Source organism: Scyliorhinus torazame, chromosome 19 (genome assembly GCF_047496885.1).
Source record: "Scyliorhinus torazame isolate Kashiwa2021f chromosome 19, sScyTor2.1, whole genome shotgun sequence".
Classification (NCBI taxonomy): Eukaryota; Metazoa; Chordata; class Chondrichthyes; order Carcharhiniformes; family Scyliorhinidae; genus Scyliorhinus; species Scyliorhinus torazame.
Window position 1 is genome coordinate 54,899,079 of NC_092725.1, and position 17,670 is coordinate 54,916,748.

General features: G+C 50.0%; 1 protein-coding gene across 2 annotated transcripts in view; it reads left to right on the forward strand.

Moving 5' to 3' along the window:
• LOC140396136 (DENN domain-containing protein 5B) overlaps window positions 1-17,670 on the forward strand; it is a 350,007-nt gene that overhangs the window by 155,468 nt on the left and 176,869 nt on the right. The window lies entirely within an intron of this gene.

Consider the following 17,670-nt stretch of genomic DNA (forward strand, 5'->3'; position numbering starts at 1 on the left):
ATGAGGGTATTGAGGGAGTGATGAGGGTGTTGGTAGGTGGGTGATGAGGGTGTTGGTGGGGGAGTGATGAGGGTATTGGTGGGGGAGTGACAAGGGTATTGAGGGAGTGATGAGGGTATTGAGGGAGTGATGAGGGTATTGAGGGAGTGATGACGGTGTTGGTCAGTGAGTGATGAGGGTGTTGGTGGGTGAGTGATGAGGGTGTTGGTGGGGGAGTGATGAGGGTATTGAGGGAGTGATGAGGGTATTGAGGGAGTGATGAGGGTGTTGGTGGGTGAGTGATGAGGGTGTTGGTGGGGGAGTGATGAGGGTGTTGGTGGGTGAGTGATGAGGGTGTTGGTGGGTGAGTGATGAGGGTGTTGGTGGGGGAGTGATGAGGGTGTTGGTGGGGGAGTGATGAGGGTGTTGGTGGGTGAGTGATGAGGGTGTTGGTGGGGGAGTGATGAGGGTATTGAGGGAGTGATGAGTGTGTTGGTGGGTGATGATGGGGGACTCCAGTTATTAACCTCCATTGCTATCTGCGCTTTGCCATCTGGTGGCATCCCTTCATGTGGACGCAGGGCATTTCCCATCTTTTCCACCTTCTCAAATAAGACTTTCAGTACTGTGTCTGAAATCCTGGGAAACCATGGTCTCCCCTGTTTCCCAGGACTGATTCCTTTCCTGAATAATCCCCAGGTCCTGTTCCAGCAGGAGCATCTCCCCTTTAAGACGGTGCAAACTAGCTTGACGTGGCATTAGGAATTTACAATAGGAGTCCCCTGCTGATGCATGCAGCCACTGAAGAGCATGGTTACCACTGACGTACCTGCTTAAGTTATTATAATGAAGAAACAGGTAGTTCAAAGTTCCCCTGCTGCCTGCGTTTTAATCACCTGGCACTTTTTTGGGGGGTGACATAATTTGGCCCCTTTTGGCTTTTGTCAAAATGGTTTTGTATTAATAAAGTGTGTTGTTTGGAACATGATGTACCAATTTCAATGCTAATATTCATCCTAATATATATAAATGATTTGGAGGAAATGTAACTGGTCTGATTAGTAAGTTTGCAGACGACACAAAGGTTAGTGGAATTGCGGATAGCGATGAGGACTGTCAGAGGATACAGTAGGATTTAGATTGTTTGGAGACTTGGGCGGAGAGATGGCAGATGGAGTTTATTCCGGACAAATGTGAGGTAATGCATTTTGGAAGGTCTGATGCAGGTAGGAAATATACAGTGAATGGTAGAATCCTTAAGAGTATTGACAATCAGAGAGATCTAGGTGTACAGGTCCACAGGTCACTGAAAGGGGCAACACAGGTGGAGAAGGTAGTCAAGAAGGCATAAGGCATGCTTGCCTTCATTGGCCGGGGCATTGAGTATAAGAATTGGCAAGTCATGTTGCAGCTGTATAGAACTTTAGTTTGGCCACATTTGGAGTACAGTGTTCAATTCTGGTCGCCACACTACCAGAAGGATGTGGAGGCTTTAGAGAGGGTGCAGAAGAGATTTACCAGGATGTTGCCTGGTATGAAGGGCATCAGCTATGAGGAGAGGTTGAATAAACTCGGTTTGTTCTCACTGGAACGACGGAGATTAAGGGCGACCTGATAAGAGGTCTACAAAATTATGAGGGGCATAGACAGGGTGGATAGTCAGAGATAGAGGGTAGAGGGGTCAATTACTAGGGGGCATAGGTTTAAGGTGCGAGGGGCAAAGTTTAGAGGGGATGTACGAGGCAAGTTTTTTTTTACACAGAGGGTAGTGGGTGCCTGGAACTTGCTGCCGGAGGAGGTGGTGGAAGCAGGGACGATAGTGACGTTTAAGAGGAATCTTGACAAATACATGAATAGGATGGGAATAGAGGGATACGGACCCCAGAAGTGTAGAAGATTTTAGTTTAGACAGGCAGCATGGTCGGCGCAGGTTTGGAGGGCAGAAGGGCCTGTTCCTGTGCTGTACTTTTCTTTGTTCATACGAGAGAGAGAGAGGATACATGCAAACATAATGATACAAAAGTTAGGAGCAGGGGTAGCCCCTTGTGTCTGCTCCGCCATTCAATACTATCACGGTTGAACTGATTGTTGTCTCAAACTCCACTTTCTTCCTGACCACACCCCCCCCTCCGCACCCCCACTCCTCCACGTAACCCTTGACACCCTCCTCAAATCACAACTCTGTCTAACTTGGCCTTGAACATATTCAATGACCCAACCTCCATTGCTCTGTGGGGAAATGAATTCCAAAGATTAACAGAGAAGACATTCCTCCTCACCTCCATCTTAAATGGGAGACCCTTCAGCTTGAAGCTGTGTCGCACTCGTTCTAGATTTCCCTATGAGTGAAAACACCCTCTCAACATCTGCCCTGTCAGAATCTTATTCGTTTTAACAGGATTGTCTCTCTAATTGAGCGCCAACATAGTATATGATAATTGTCATGATATCCACATCAATACTGTGGTGCAATCACACACACTGATGGACAGGTAGTTGGACCAACCAACACACACACAACATCGCAGCCAATCACCAGTGAGAGCACACGCACTATAAAACAGGGAACACCACAGTTCCCGCTCATTCTACCAGGAGATAGCTCAGAGCACAGAGCTCACAGCGTGTCACTCAGGCATAGACCATGTGCTGAGTGCCTCACCAAGATAGTGTTAGGGCTGGGTCCACAGGTTAGCTGGTGAAACACGAACCTGAGCCAGCAGTTAGTAGTTGTCGTTGTTTAAGACAATAAAACAGAGTTGTACCATCTACAGCCGTGTTGGATGATTTGTGCATCGGAACACCAAACACGACATGATATCAGTAGTGGAAGCTAACCAGCGACTGTGAGACCTACCTGCACCCTTTCAGAAATCCGCCATCCTGCTCCATGGAAAACATCAGCCCGCCGCAGCCGCTCCAAATCGCTGGTAATCTCGGCGTAAACTGGAAGCTGTTTAAACAGCGCTTCCAGCTCTTCCTAGAAGCCACAGACCGGGAGAATGCATCGGACACCAGGAATATCGCCCTCCTCCTCTCCACAGTGGGGCAACACGCCATCCACATCTACAACTCCCTGGCATTCGCGGAAGGCGAGAACAAGACTAAATATAAGTCGGTGCTTCTAAAGTTCGAGGAACACTTCAGCGTGGAAGTCAATGAGAGCTTCGAGAGGTACCTTTTCCAGCAGTGCCTGCAGGGTAAGGATGAGCCTTTTCAATCTTTCTTGACACACCTCCGTATCCTTGCGCAGTTCTGCGGCTATGAGGCCACCTCCGACTCCATGATACAGGATCAGATAGTTTTTGGGGTTATCTCGGACACCCTACGCCAGCAGCTCCTCAAAATTAAGCGCCTCACCCTACCGACTACCATCGAGACCTGCGTCTTCCATGAGAACGCAACCAGCCGGTACCCCCAAATCCAGGTGGCCGAAACGCACGGCACGGGTCCTACGAGGTGGAGCGGGTCCAGTCGATCGAGTACCTCCCGGCCTGCGGCCCGGACGTGGACGGCCATTTCGCGCGCTTTCCGAGGCCTCCCGCGCTTGTACGCACCAAAAGAGGGGACGTTGATGCAGAGGGACGTGATACGCAGGCGCGCTCTATGCAGGACCGCACCGCGCATGCGCGGTGGCGCAACGAACACCATGATGTCACAATGTGCAGCAACTGTGGCTCTGCCCATTTAAAGCGGCAATGTCCGGCCAAAGCGCGACAATGCCTCCGCTGTGGCAGGATGGGCCACTACGCTGCCTGCTGTCGAGCAGCTCAACCTGCCAACTTTCAACAATTCCGCCAGCGTCGCAGGGACGTGCGGGCAATTCAGCCCCCATACACTGAGTCATACCCTGACAGTATGCAGACCAGCGATACCGAAGACAGGAGCCCTTCCGCGTTGCGGTAATCCACAAGAACCGGATGTCCCCAAGTCGGAACCATCAGCCGCTGTCAGTGCCACCCTAACGGTCAACCCGAATTCGTCGCCCACCTGAGAGACTTGACTTATGAGCCTGTTAGGACATTGGACTCACTGAATTGTTTTACAGTACTGTTGACGTGTTTCTATCTTGTCGTTTATTGGTCCAGAAGTTTTCTCCCGTCGTTTGCTAATTGCATTTGTTCTGTTATTGGTACAACCTCGTTGTTCTGTTGCACCTGACACCTTCCTATGTATATAGTTTAGCCTCATATACATGTTGTAAATATTGCACACACATACTCAGATGCACTCAGTACACATTTCTATTTATTAGCATGTAGGCGCATATCCTTGTGAAAGGGGGGATGTCATGATATCCACATCAATATCATGGTGCAATCACACACACTGATGGACAGGTAGTTGGACCAACCAACACACACACAACACCGCAGCCAATCACCAGTGTGAGCACGCGCACTATAAAACAGGGAACACCACAGTTCCCGCTCATTCTACCAGGAGATAGCTCAGAGCACACAGCTCACAGCGTGCCACTCAGACATAGACCATGTGCTCATCAAGATAGTGATAAGGGCTGGGTCCACATGTTAGCTGGTGAAGCACGAACCTAAGCCAGCAGTTAGTAGTTGTCGTTGTTTAAGACAATAAAACAGAGTTGTACCATCTACAGCCGTGATGGATCATTTGTGCATCGGAACACCCAACATGACAATAATCTGCAATTAAAATCTCTATGTGATCATTCTGCTTTAAATGCTTTCAATTATTGATTCAGTAATGGTGACTTAAGGGTGTATTTGATGGGGCTAAGAGGGTTAGGTCCCTTTGTGAGGATGGTGTGCACATGGAGTGGAAGTTACAAGTGGTGATGATCTCAGGTTATTGCTGGTCAGCTGATGGACGTGCTGTAACTGTAAGCTTGCCGAGTTGATGCAGGGTCTCCCGCACGACTTATCCACCTCGTGGCGTTGCTCTGTTCAATCGAGCTTCCAAAAATTGTTCACTCTGAAAGGGTAACCCACATGCGCCATAGTGGTTGGGCAGAAATATCCTGGACACAAAGCTGCATAACCAACTCTAATGATGCTGTGCAAACCGACATTGGGTTGTTGCTGTGTATTAAAGGGAACTTGTTGTCTTAACGATAATTGTGAAACACTCTAGCTGAACAATGCTGTAATATGCCCGTTTACACCCTCTGGGGAATATAGTGCTTCGCAAAAAAACAAATTAGCTGCCGCACTAAATCCGAATCCCTGAGATAATTTTTTAAAATGTTAATTACTTATCTCAAGCTCATCTGTTTAATGAGGTAAGGAAACAGTGGAATTGTCATTAAGAACTCATTCCAACAAATCTTGGAAATGGTGTAGAGATCTGTGAAACCCCCTTGGGGATCAGATGGTCTTTATTAAGTGCTGGGGGTGGAATCCGGCGATGGTCCTCAAACTCTGATGGATTTCCGATTATCGCTTACTCTCAGCTCTTCATTACAGACAGCTCTACCTGTTCAGGTGCTGTAAGCAATGAATGTACCTTCGGAACATTTTTCAAACAGGCCACGAATCTTGCCTCCAAAACTGCACACCAGATCCACAATACGAATAGGTCTTGGTTCACACCACATGGCCCTATATGTGGCTTCACCAAAATGTGTTGTGGTGAGGGTCATGCCCTGAAAGTAGTCCAGCTGAGTTTGGGAGGAGGGACCACAGCCAACTCACTCGGTAGTCCTATCGTAACCATCCTCACTTAAAGCCCTTACATACAATGGGACAAAACAGATCCCAGTCTGACGGTATGTACCAGCAATAAGGGGCAATTTAGTGTGGCCAATACACCTACCCGGCACATCTTTGGGTGAATCCCCCCACAGACACGGGGAGAATGTGCAAACTCCACACAGACCGTGACCCCGTGCCGGGATCAAACCTGGGTCCCTGGTGGCGTGAGGCAGCAGTGCTACCCATTGTACCACTGTGACACCCCAATGAGAGTCAACATTCCAACCAATCTGCACCCCTTTCTCATTCAGCATAAATTGTTGCTCTCTTTGGAATTTGGCTTTCTTGTGTCTGTCCTGATGAGTGCAAGCTGAAAAGGGTTGAATCCAAGTCGAGGTAGTTTCTGAATGTGAGGGTGCCCGTTTCTATCTGGCTGTGCCTTGCTCCAATTCAGTGTTCCTGGGTCTATCTGGCATTCACACGTCGGGGCCCCTACACTAATCATAGAATTTACAGTGCAGAAGGAGGCCATTCGGCCCATCGAGTCTGCACCGGCTCTTGGAAAGAGCACCCTACCCAAGGTCCACACCTTCACCCTATCCCCATAACCCAGTAACCCCACCCAACACTAAGGGCAATTTTGGACACTAAGGGCAATTTATCATGGCCAATCCACCTAACCTGCACATCTTTGGACTGTGGGAGGAAACCGGAGCACCCGGAGGAAACCCACGCAGACACGGGGAGGATGTGCAGACTCCGCACAGACAGTGACCCAGCGGGGAATCGAACCTGGGACCCTGGAGCTGTGAAGCAATTGTGCTATCCACAAGGCTACCGTGCTGCCCTGTGCTCTTTGACCGATGTTAGCATCTGGACCCCAAACGTCTCCCATTCAGAATTCACATCCTCCTGCCTCAGCCCCTGCGTGGCCTCGCCCCTCCCTACCTCTGCGACCTCCTCCAGTTCCACAACCCTCCGAGGTCTCTTGTATACCTCCAATTTTCTGTCCTCTTGTCCACGCACCTCCATCTTCCGCTCCACACCATCGCCCAGGTCAGGGGTCTGTTGCCTGCCACTCTGGGGCCATGGCCGGCTCATTAACATCTTGTTTGCATTTCCTAACCTTTCCCAGTTGTATCTGAAACCTAACCTTTTTATTAGTGTCACAAGTAGGTGTGCATTAACACTGCAATGAGGTTACTGTGAAAATCCCCTAGTTGCCACACCTGTTCGGGTGCACTGAGGGAGAATTCAGAATGTCCAATTCACCTAACAAGCTCGTCTTTGGCTTGTGGGAGGAACCCGGAGCACCCGGAGGAAACCCACGCAGACACTGGGAGAACGTGCAGACTCCGCACAGACAGTGACCCAAGCCAGGAGTCGAACCTGGCACCCTGGAGCTGTGAAGCAACAGTGCTACCGTGTTAACATGTACAAAAGCCTGAAAAACAATTAAGTCAAGAAAAATGAGAGCTGTGTTTATGTTGTCGGGACAAAAGGTTAATCGCCGTATTGCACTTTGTAGTCTCAAATAATCATTTTAATGAAAATCATTATCGTGCTCTACATAAACCTTTTTGAGTGGTACATCTACAGTGTGGCTGTAAAACAATGCTCGATTCGAGGAGCTGTCACCATTATTGTTCTGAAATGAGACATTATACTGACTGAGCTGTTGCCTGCTTTTTTTAAATCACAAGAATGAATAGCCAAGGAAATTGTTTTAATTTGTCGCATCCTCTTTTTAAAAAAAAAAAGTATTTATTCAAAGTTTTTCAATAATTTTACAAAACACTCCAAAAAGGAAAATAATACAAAGAAAATAATACAAAGGGCAACATGCCAACAAAACAAAACAACTTAATCCTCTAAACAACACCCAACTCAGAACAGAATGGGGCATACGCCCCTTACAAAAAAGAAAAGAAATCCGCCCCCCCTCCTCCTCGCAAGGCAAACTTTATCTTCTCCAACCTACGAAACCCCACCATGTCATTGACCCAACCCCCCCCCCCCCCCCCCCCCCCCCCCCAGGCTGCTGACCTCCACCTAACACAAGAAAGTCAAGGAACGGTTGCCACCGTCTGGAGAACCCCTGCAAGGACCCTCGCAAGGCAAACTTTATCTTCTCCAACCTAAGAAACCCCGCCATGTCATTGACCCAAGCTTCTACCCTTGGGGGCTTCACGTCCCTCCACATTAACAAGAGCCTTCTCCGGAGGCAACAAGGAGGCTAAGGCCAGAACTCCAGCCTCTTTCGACTCCTGCACTCCCGGATCCTCCGACACCCCAATATCGCTATCCCTCAACTCGGTTTTACCCGAGTATCTAAGACCTTGGACATAGCCTTTGCAAAGCCCTTCCAAAACTCCGCCAGCGCCGGGCACGTCCAGAACATATGGGCGTGGTTTGCTGGGCTCCCCGAACACCTCACACACCTGTCCTCTACCCCGAAAAACTTACACATCCTCGCCCGTGTCATATGCGTCTTGTGCATCACTTCAAACTGGATCAGGCTGAGCCTGGCGCAAGATGAGGAGGAATTGACCCTGCCCAGGGCGTCAGCCCACAGGCCTTCATCCAGCTCCTCACCCAGCTCCTCCACCGAGGCTTCCTCCGCCTCCTGCAGCTCCTGGTATATCGCCGAGACCTTACCCTCTCTGACCCACACGCCCAAGATCACCCTGTCCTGTATCCTCCGGGCAGGCAGCAGCGGGAATTCCTCTACCTGCCTCCTCACAAACGCCCAAACCTGCATATACCTGAAGGCATTTCCCACGGGCAACCCAAATTTCTCCTCCAGGCCTCTCAGACAGGCAAAAGTCCCGTCGATGAATAAATCCCCCATCCTTCTAATTCCCGCCCGATGCCAACTTAGGAACCCGCCATCTATCCTGCCCGGAGCAAACCTATGGTTGTTCCGTATCGGGGACCAGACTGAGGCCCCCACCTACTCCCTGTGCCGTCTCCACTGCCCCCAAATCTTCAATGTTGCCGCCACTACCGGGCTCATGGTATACCGCGTCGGCGGGAGCGGCAACAGTGCCGTTACCAGTGTCCCCAGGCTAGTACCTGCACATGACGCCGCCTCTAGTCTTTTCCACCTAGCCCCCTCTCCCTCCATTACCCATTTCCGAATCATTAACACATTTGCTGCCCAATAGTAGCTGCACAGGTTCGGCAGCGCCAACCCCCCCCCCCCCCCCCCCCCCCCCCGACTGCGCTCCAAGAACAGTCTCTTAACCCTCGGGGTCTTATTTGCCCCCACCAATCCCATAATGCTCTTGCTCACCCGCTTGAAAAAGGCCTTAGGGATGAGAATGGGCAGGCACTGAAACACGAACAAGAACCTAGGGAGGACCGTCATCTTAACGGACTGCACCCTGCCCGCCTGGGAGAGTGGCAGCACGTCCCGCCTCTTGATGTCCTCCTCCATCTGGTCCACCAACCGCACCAGATTAAGCTTATGCAAGACCCCCAATCTCTTGGCCACCTGGATACCCAAATACCGAAAACACCTCTCCACCATCTTAAGCGGCAGCTCCTCCAGCCTCTTTTCCTGACCTCTCGCATGCACCACAAAGAGCTCGCTCTTCCCAACATTGAGCTTGTAACCCGAAAAGTCTCCAAACTCCCTACGGGTCCGCATGACCTTCCCCTCCACCGGATCCGCGATATACAGAAGCAGGTCATCCGCGTATAGTGAGACTCGGTGCTACTCTTCCACCCCCCCCCCCCCCCCCCCCCCCCCTCCTCCCAGACCAACCCGCTCCAGTTTCTGGACTCCCTCAGCGCCAGGGCCCGGGCCAGTGGCTCAATCGCCAGGGCAAACAGCAGGGGGGACAGGGGGCACCCCTGCCTCGTTCCATGGTACAATCTGAAGTACTCTGACATCAGCCGGTTCGTCGATACACTCGCCACCGGTGCCTGGTACAACAATTTAACCCACCCTATGAACCCCTCCCCGAACCCAAACCTGCCCAGCACCTCCCACAGGTACTACCACTCCGCCCGGTCAAAGGCCTTCTCTGCATCCATTGCCGCCATCACCCCCCCCCCCCCCCCCCCCACCCCCGCCCCTGCCCGAGGGCATCATAATCACATTCAGGAGCCTCCGCACATTTGCATTCAGCTGCCTGCCCTTCACAAACCCTGTCTGATCCTCATGTATCACTCCCGGGACACAATCCTCAATCCTAGTGGCCAAGACCTTCGCCAACAACTTGGCATCCACTTTGAGGAGCGAAATCGGCCTATACGAGCCACACTGCAGCGGGTCCTTGTCCCGCTTGAGGATAAGCGAGATCAGAGCCCGTGACATCGTCGGGGGAAGAATCCCTTTTTCCTTCGCCTCGTTGAAGGTTCTCACCAGCAACGGGCCCAGCAGTTCCACGAACTTCCTGTAGAACTCAACCGGGAACCCATCCGGTCACGGGGCCTTGCCCGCCTGCATGCTCCCCAACCCCTTAACCAGCTCCTCCATCCCGATCGGGACCCCCAAACCTTCTACCTGCCCCTCCTCCACCCTCGGAAACCTCAATTGATCCAGGAACTGTAGCATCCCCATTTCCCCCTCCGGGGGTTCTGACTTGTACAAGTTCCCAAAGAAGTCCCTAAAGACCTCATTTATTTTGGCTGGGCTCCGCAACGTGTTCCCCCCTCCCTGAGTCCCCCAATTTCCCAGCCGCCTCCTTCCTTCGTAGCTGATGCGCCAGCATCCGCCTCGCCTTCTCCCCATACTTGTCCGCTGCACCAGGCACTTTTCTCCACTGGGCCTCCGCTTTCCCCGTGGTCAACAAATCAAACTCCGTTTGGAGGCTCCGGCGCTCCTTCAGCAGCCACTCTTCAGGGGATTCCACGTATCTCCTATCCACCCTCAGTATCTCCACCACCAATCTCTCCCTCTCCATCCTCTCCCTCTTCTCTCTGTGAGCCCTGATTGAAATTAGCTTCCCCCTGACCACTGCCTTCAGCGCCTCCCAGACCACACTCACCGACACCTCCCCATTATCATTGGCCTCTATATACCTTTAAATGCACCCCCGGAATTCATCGCATCCTCAATGGAAGAGTGTTTTAAAAATGACGTCACTGACAAAACTACAGTGAGAAAAGATTTTTAAGAAAGTGATGATTCAGAGTTACATAGAACATAGTGCAGGAGGAGGCCATTCGGCCCATCGACTCTGCACTGACCACTTCAGCCCTCACTTCCACCCTATCCCCGTAACCCCTCCTAACCTTTTTGGACACTAAGGGACATTTAGCATGGCCAATCCACCTAACCTGCACATCTTTGGTCTGTGGGAGAAAACCGGAGCACCCGGAGGAAACCCACACAGACACTGGGAGAACGTGCAGACTCCGCACAGACAGTGACCCAACAGGGAATCGAATCTGGGACCCTGGAGCTGTGAAGCCACAGTGCTAATGCTACCGTGCTGCTCTTGTTGCATCTGTTCGAGTTTCATCTGTTTTAATGGTGTGTTTTTTGTCCCACCGTGACATAAATCAAAACGTGTATTTTATTTATTAAATGAAGTGAATTCTGCATTCTACCAAAGACACCCGGCAATTTGACAAGTATCTGGTGTAGAAATGCTGCCTTTTGGTCTTGCGGCTCCCAGAATCTATATTTTAGGCTATTTATTTTTTAAGAAAGGGTCCACTGGTTTTTTAAAAGAAACAAAATGGTTGCCCAGGTTTTAAGCTCTGAATCCCTTTCCAAATGTCTCTTTCTGGCTCCCTCACCTTTTCACGGCCTTCTTCGAACCTGCGGCTGGATATTTTCCGCTCTTCCCGCCAAATCCTGCCGAAGTCAATGGACATTAGAATGGCTCACCTCATCTCCCACGTTGGGGAGGCACGGCGGGGGAGGCACGCCACGGCGGGGGAGTCACGCCACGGCGGGGGAGGCACGCCACGGCGGGGGAGTCACGCCACGGCGGGGGAGGCACGCCACGTCGGGGCAGGCACGGCGGGGGAGGCACGCCACTGCGGGGGAGGCAAGGCGGGGGAGGCACGCCACGTCGGGGGAGGCACGCCACGTCGGGGGAGGCACGCCACTGCGGGGGAGGCACGGCGGGGAGGCACGCCACGGCGGGGAGGCACGCCACGGCGGGGGAGTCACGCCACGGCGGGGGAGTCACGCCACGGCGGGGGAGGCACGCCACGGCGGGGGAGGCACGCCACGACTGGGTAGGCCTGCCACGGCGGGGTTGGAAGGTTCTGGCCTACATCTTTGACCAAACTGTGGTCACCAGGCTTAATGTCCCGTTTGTTGACTCAATGCCATTTGTCAGCTTTTGTTTTATTTGTTCGCCTATGGGATTTGGGGGTCGCTGGCTAGGCCAGCATTTATTACCAATCCCTAATTGCCCTGCAGAAGGTGTTGGTGATCATAGAATCATAGAATTTAAAGTGCATGAAGGAGGCCGTTCAGCCCACCGAGTCTGCACCGGCCCTTCGAACGTGCACCCAACTTTTTAAAATAAAATTTAGTGTATCCAATTAATTTTTTCCAATTAAGGGGCAATTTAGAGTGACCAATCCACCTATCCTGCACATCTTTTTGGGTTGTAGGGCGAAACCCAAGCAAACACAGGGAGAATGACGCCTCCACCCTATCCCAGTAACCCCACCTAACCTTTGGACACTAAGGGCAATTTATCATGGCCAATCCACCTAACCTGCACATCTTTGGACGGTGGGAGGAAACCGGAGCACCCGGAGGAAACCCACGTCGACATGGTTAGAAAGTGCAATCTCCACACAGACAAGTCACCCGAAGCCGGAATTGAACCCTGGACTCTGGAGCTATGAGGGCAGCAGTGCTAACCACTGTGCCATTGTGCCACCCCTGATCTGCTTTCTTGAACCGCTGCAGTCCATAGTTTAGGTACACCCAGTGAGCAGTTAGTTAGGGAAGTAGTTCCAGGATTTTGACACAACGACTGTGAAGGAATGACGATATATTTCTAAATCAGGATGGTGAGAGGCATTGAGTAAATTTAATGACAGATTTTCAATTGGGAAATGAGTTGCAAGGTTATGGAGAACGGGTGGGAAAGTGGAGTTGAGGCCAAGATGAGATCAGCCATGAGCGTATTGAATGGCGGCTCAGGCTCGAGGGGGTGAATTGTCTACTCTTGCTCCGAGTTCTTATGCTCTTATGTAATTGGATAATTCCTTCCAAGAGCTGGCGAAGGCATGATGACCGAATATCCATCTCCTGTGCTGGAAGTTTGTGTGATTCTGAAAGATAATTGGAAGTAAAATCAATCTTCTCGCCGGATGGAGGGCTGCTGTCTGTGATTATTCAACATGCTGCAACTGGAACCAGTTTATGAATTGTTTTATGAATCACCGTTCAACACGTAATTATCCTCGCTGCTGTTCAGGCAATCTTCTTCAACCACCAGGCAATCTGACTTGTACTGCAGGACTGACGATCACTTGAAATGAAATTTATGCTTTACACGCAGAAGCTGACCTGCGAAAATATTTTTGCAGCAATGATTTAAGGCTGCTGAGCAGCATTTAGAGAACAATTTCTTATTCTGCAATGCTGCAATTTTAAACATCCGATAATACACCACCAGATAAAATACGTTCAGGCCAAACTAGAAGATCAGGCGGTAAAGCTCAGGAATACTAACTACCAAACAGAACAGGTTTTTTTTTTTTTGACACGTGAAGTTAGACTGGAAATGTACTGGTGCGAGGTGGGTGGGGGGAGCTTCCCGGAAACTTGAGCTGCGTTTTTTTTTATTCATGGGATGTGTGCGGCTGGGCCAGCATTTATTGTCCATTCCCGGGGGCATTTAAGAGTCACATGTAGGCCAGACCAGGTAAGGATGGCAGATTCCCTTCCCTGTAGGGCATTAGCGAACCAGATGGGTTTTTACAACATTTGTTTCATGGCTTTCGTTAAACTTTTAATTCCAGATTTTATTTTTATGGAATTCAAATTTCACCATCTGACGTGGCGGAATTCGAACCAGGTCCCCAGAGCATTACCGTGTGTCTCTGGATTACAAGTCCAGTGGCAATACCATTACGTCACTGTAATTTGATTGTGTGTATGAGTGTCACCACAGGGTATTTATTTCCCAGTGAAGTCTCACCGCTTGCTCCCCTTCAGGAAATGTTGATCCTTAACTCATTGTATGAGGCAACTTGTATTATTTTTGAAATGACAAAGCAAAAATAACTCACCCAGGAAAGCTTTCAGTGACTTAAAATCTGATAATTAAGGGATTAGGGAAATTTAAGTACAACTTGTTAAACATGTTAACAATTTCTATTAAACTGCAAACTAAAACATTAAGCATTGTTGTGTGCAAAATTGACATCTGCATTTCCTATATTACAATGTCTACACTTCAAAAAGTACTTTGGTTGTAACAGTTGTGAAAAGCGCAGTAGACTTTTTTCCCTCTTTGTTCGTGGGAGGTGAGCATCACTGGCCGGTGGCACAGTGGTATTGTCACTGGTCTAGTAATCCAGAGGCCCAGGGTAATCCTCTGAATACCGTGTTCGAATTCTGCCATGGCAGGTAGTGGAATTTCAACTCGGTTACAAAAAACAATTTAAAGTCTAATGATGACCATTGTCGTAAATGTCCTTAAGGGGAAGAAACCTGCCATTCTTACCTGGTCTGTCCTCCATGTGGCTGCAGGCCCACAGCAATGTGGTTGACTCTTAAATGGCCTAGCAAACCACCTATTCAACTGATATGAAGAAAACACAATGAAACCGAACGGACCACCTGGCATAGACCTAGGCGCCGGAAGCAACAATGGCAACCTAGCCCTGCAAAGTCCTCCTTACTAACACCTGGGTACTTGTGCCAAAATTGGGAGAGCTGTCTTACAGACTCGTCAAGTAACAGCCTGACATAGTCATACTCACGGAATCGTACCTTACAGACAATGTCCCAGACACCACTATCACCATTCCTGGGTATGTCCTGTCTCACCAGCAGGACGCACACAGCAGAGGGAGAGGCTCAATGGTATACGGTCGACAGGGAGTTACCTGGGAGTCCTTAACATCAACATCAAAACATGGGCAAGGAAACCTCCTACTGATTACCACGAACCGACCAGCCTCAGCTGATGAATCATGTTGAACACCATTTGAAGGAAGGACTGAGGGTGGCGAGGGTGCAAAATGTACTGGAGGACTTCAATGTCGCTCGGTGGTAGCACCACCACACACACAGCTGACCCTGGTCCTAGATTGGGACTGCAACAGGTGGCGAGGGAACCAACAGGAGGGAAAAACATACTTAACCTCGTCCTCACCAACATGCCTGCCACAGCTGCATCTGTCCGTGACAGTATCGGTAATAGTGACCACTACACAGTGCTTCATGTTGAGAATACTCAATGGGCCGAATTGCATGCTTCTGCGCTATAGGAATTCTATTGTTCTTTCTATGGTTCTAAAATCGGACGTGGAGTCACACCAGCGATACCAGGATACGTGGCCAAGATTCAACATTAAGCAGTGTCTTAGAGAGGACTAGATGTTTAGGGAATGAATTCATCAGCTTGGGGCCTGAGAAGCTGAAGAATGATAGAAGGATGAAAATTGGCCATGCAGAAGGGGCCAGAATTGAAGGATGCAGGCAGTTTAGAGGATTGTGAGGTTGGAGGAGATTACAGTGATAGGGCGGTGAGAGGCTATGGAGGCATTCGAACACGAGGACGCGAACAAAATCTAAATCTTCCTATTCGAATTTTATAAAGTTCACATCACGTTCTAACTGGCCAGAGGCTATGAGCCAGGTCACAGCTACAGTCTTTAACCTGCACATCCCTGGACACCTAAGGGGCAATTTAGCATGGCAAATCCACGTGACCCACACATCTTTGGACTGTGGGAGGAAACCGGAGCACCCGGAGGAAACCCACTCTGACACGGGGAGAAAGTGCAAACTCCGCACAGTCACCCGAGGCTGTAATTGAGCCCGGGTCCCTGGTTCTGTGAGGCAGCAGTGCTAACCACCGTGCCACCCCTTCTTTGCTTGGTAACGCTCCTGTAAAGTGCATTGGAATGTTGCACAACAGTAAAGTCACCATATAAATGCAAATTATTGTTGTTGGCTCATAAAATGAGGCGATGCACAGGGACATCCGGATCGCCGGGAATCTGTTGAAGGGGGGGCGACAGCTCTGAATGTCAGTCGACAGGTGTCCCCTCGTGGAAGCCTCCCGCTGAGGGATGCTAATGTCATCCGCCTTCAAATAAACAATGCAGCTGCCATGAGGAATTTACTTCCGAACCTCCCATCATGATGTATGATGTCATTGCAAATCTCTGTTGTGCCTCTTCTTTGCAACGCTCCGAAACATCTGGCTCCCCATTAAAGACTTCAGCCTTCCCAAACCCCCAGTTTGATCCTTGGTGCTGCACGTCACCAACCCATCCAGACGAAGGAATGTTTCCGCAGTAAAATGAGTGCCCAAGGCCGCATGGGAAATCCAAGTTCAGCCCCGATTTAAATTTGCAACGAGCAAAGTGGGAACAATACAAGTCATGGCAGTTAAAGTGAGCAGTAATCTCCTTCAGGCAACCATTGTTGCCAAGGGAACAGCTGTTTCCATGGGACCGCCAGTCTCGTATACTGTGCATGGCAGTTGGTCAAAATTGCACAGCGAGTGCCTTCAGAGGATGTTAAATTATGCAAGTGTCGTCAATGATGAGTGGCACATGGTGGAACCAAATTACAGCCAAGGTATAAAATAACTTATACTCCACCCCGGGGACTTGTAGAGCAAATAGTGCTGGCGGAAAGTCTCTCTCTTTGTATTGTCCCACAGTAATCGTGGAATATTACTTGAGCAATTGATCAATAAACCTAGGTCTCCTAAAATCAGAACAAGAGAGCCAGTGCAGACTTGATGGGCCGAATGGCCTCCTGTACTGTGTGATTTCAGTCGCTGTTCAAGGTCTGATTCTGTAATCCGTGTGGGAAGCACGGTAGTACAGTGGTTAGCACGGTTGCTTCACAGCTCCAGGATCCCAGGTTCGATTCCCAACTTGGGTCACTGTCTGTGCGGAGTCTGCCCGTTCTCCCCTTTTCTGCGTGGGTTTCCTCCGGGTGCTCCGGTTTCCTCCCATAAGTCCCGAAAGATTTGCTGTTAGGTAATTTGAACATTCTGAATTTTCCCTCGGTGTACCCGAACAGGCGCCGGAATGTGGCGACTAGGGACTTTTCACAGTAACTTTATTGCAGTATTAATGTAAGCCTACTTGTGACAAAGATTACTTAATTAAATTAAATTACTGCATGCAAGTATCGGCCTAGATTACGAATTCAAGTCCCAAAAATGGGGAAAGTAATGGAGCCAAGCTGCTACAAAGGATGGCAATATTTGGCTCCAATGGAGGTGGCTGAAATGGCGAATAAGGAGAATTGTGTGCAGGCTTTTTTGTGCTTCGAGCTTTGAGGAACGGAAAGACTGATGAGGTAATTGGGTTATTTAGGGAGAGTTGAGTGAGCTAACCACCCTTTTTAAGGGATTTTCCTCCAATGTGCAGTTACTATAGTTGTGCTAAGTAGTTAATTGACAGTTCTATATTCCACAATTCCATCGCACGAGTCCTTTTTGTCCTCAATGTGCATGTGGCAGACCGGCATGGTGGCACAGTGGTTAGCACGGGTTGGAAATCTATGGGAGGATTTTCTGACCCTTCCCGCCAGCGGGATTATCCGGTTCCACTCAACGCGGCGGGTTCCCCGGCGGCATGGCATGGCCATTGACTTCGGTGGGACCGGAAGACCCCACAGGCAGCCAATGGCGAGCCAACATCCTGGCCAACATTCCCCTTCAGCTTAAAACTAGAGGATCTGCTCCGTGCTGTCTGCCCAGGCTGTGCCTCTGCCATTCAAGAGTCCAGACAGAATGAAAGTGTACCCGAACAGATGCCAGAGTGTGGCGACGAGGGGATTTTCACAGTAACTTCATTGCAGTGTTAGTGTAAGCCTACTTGTGACACTAATAAAGAT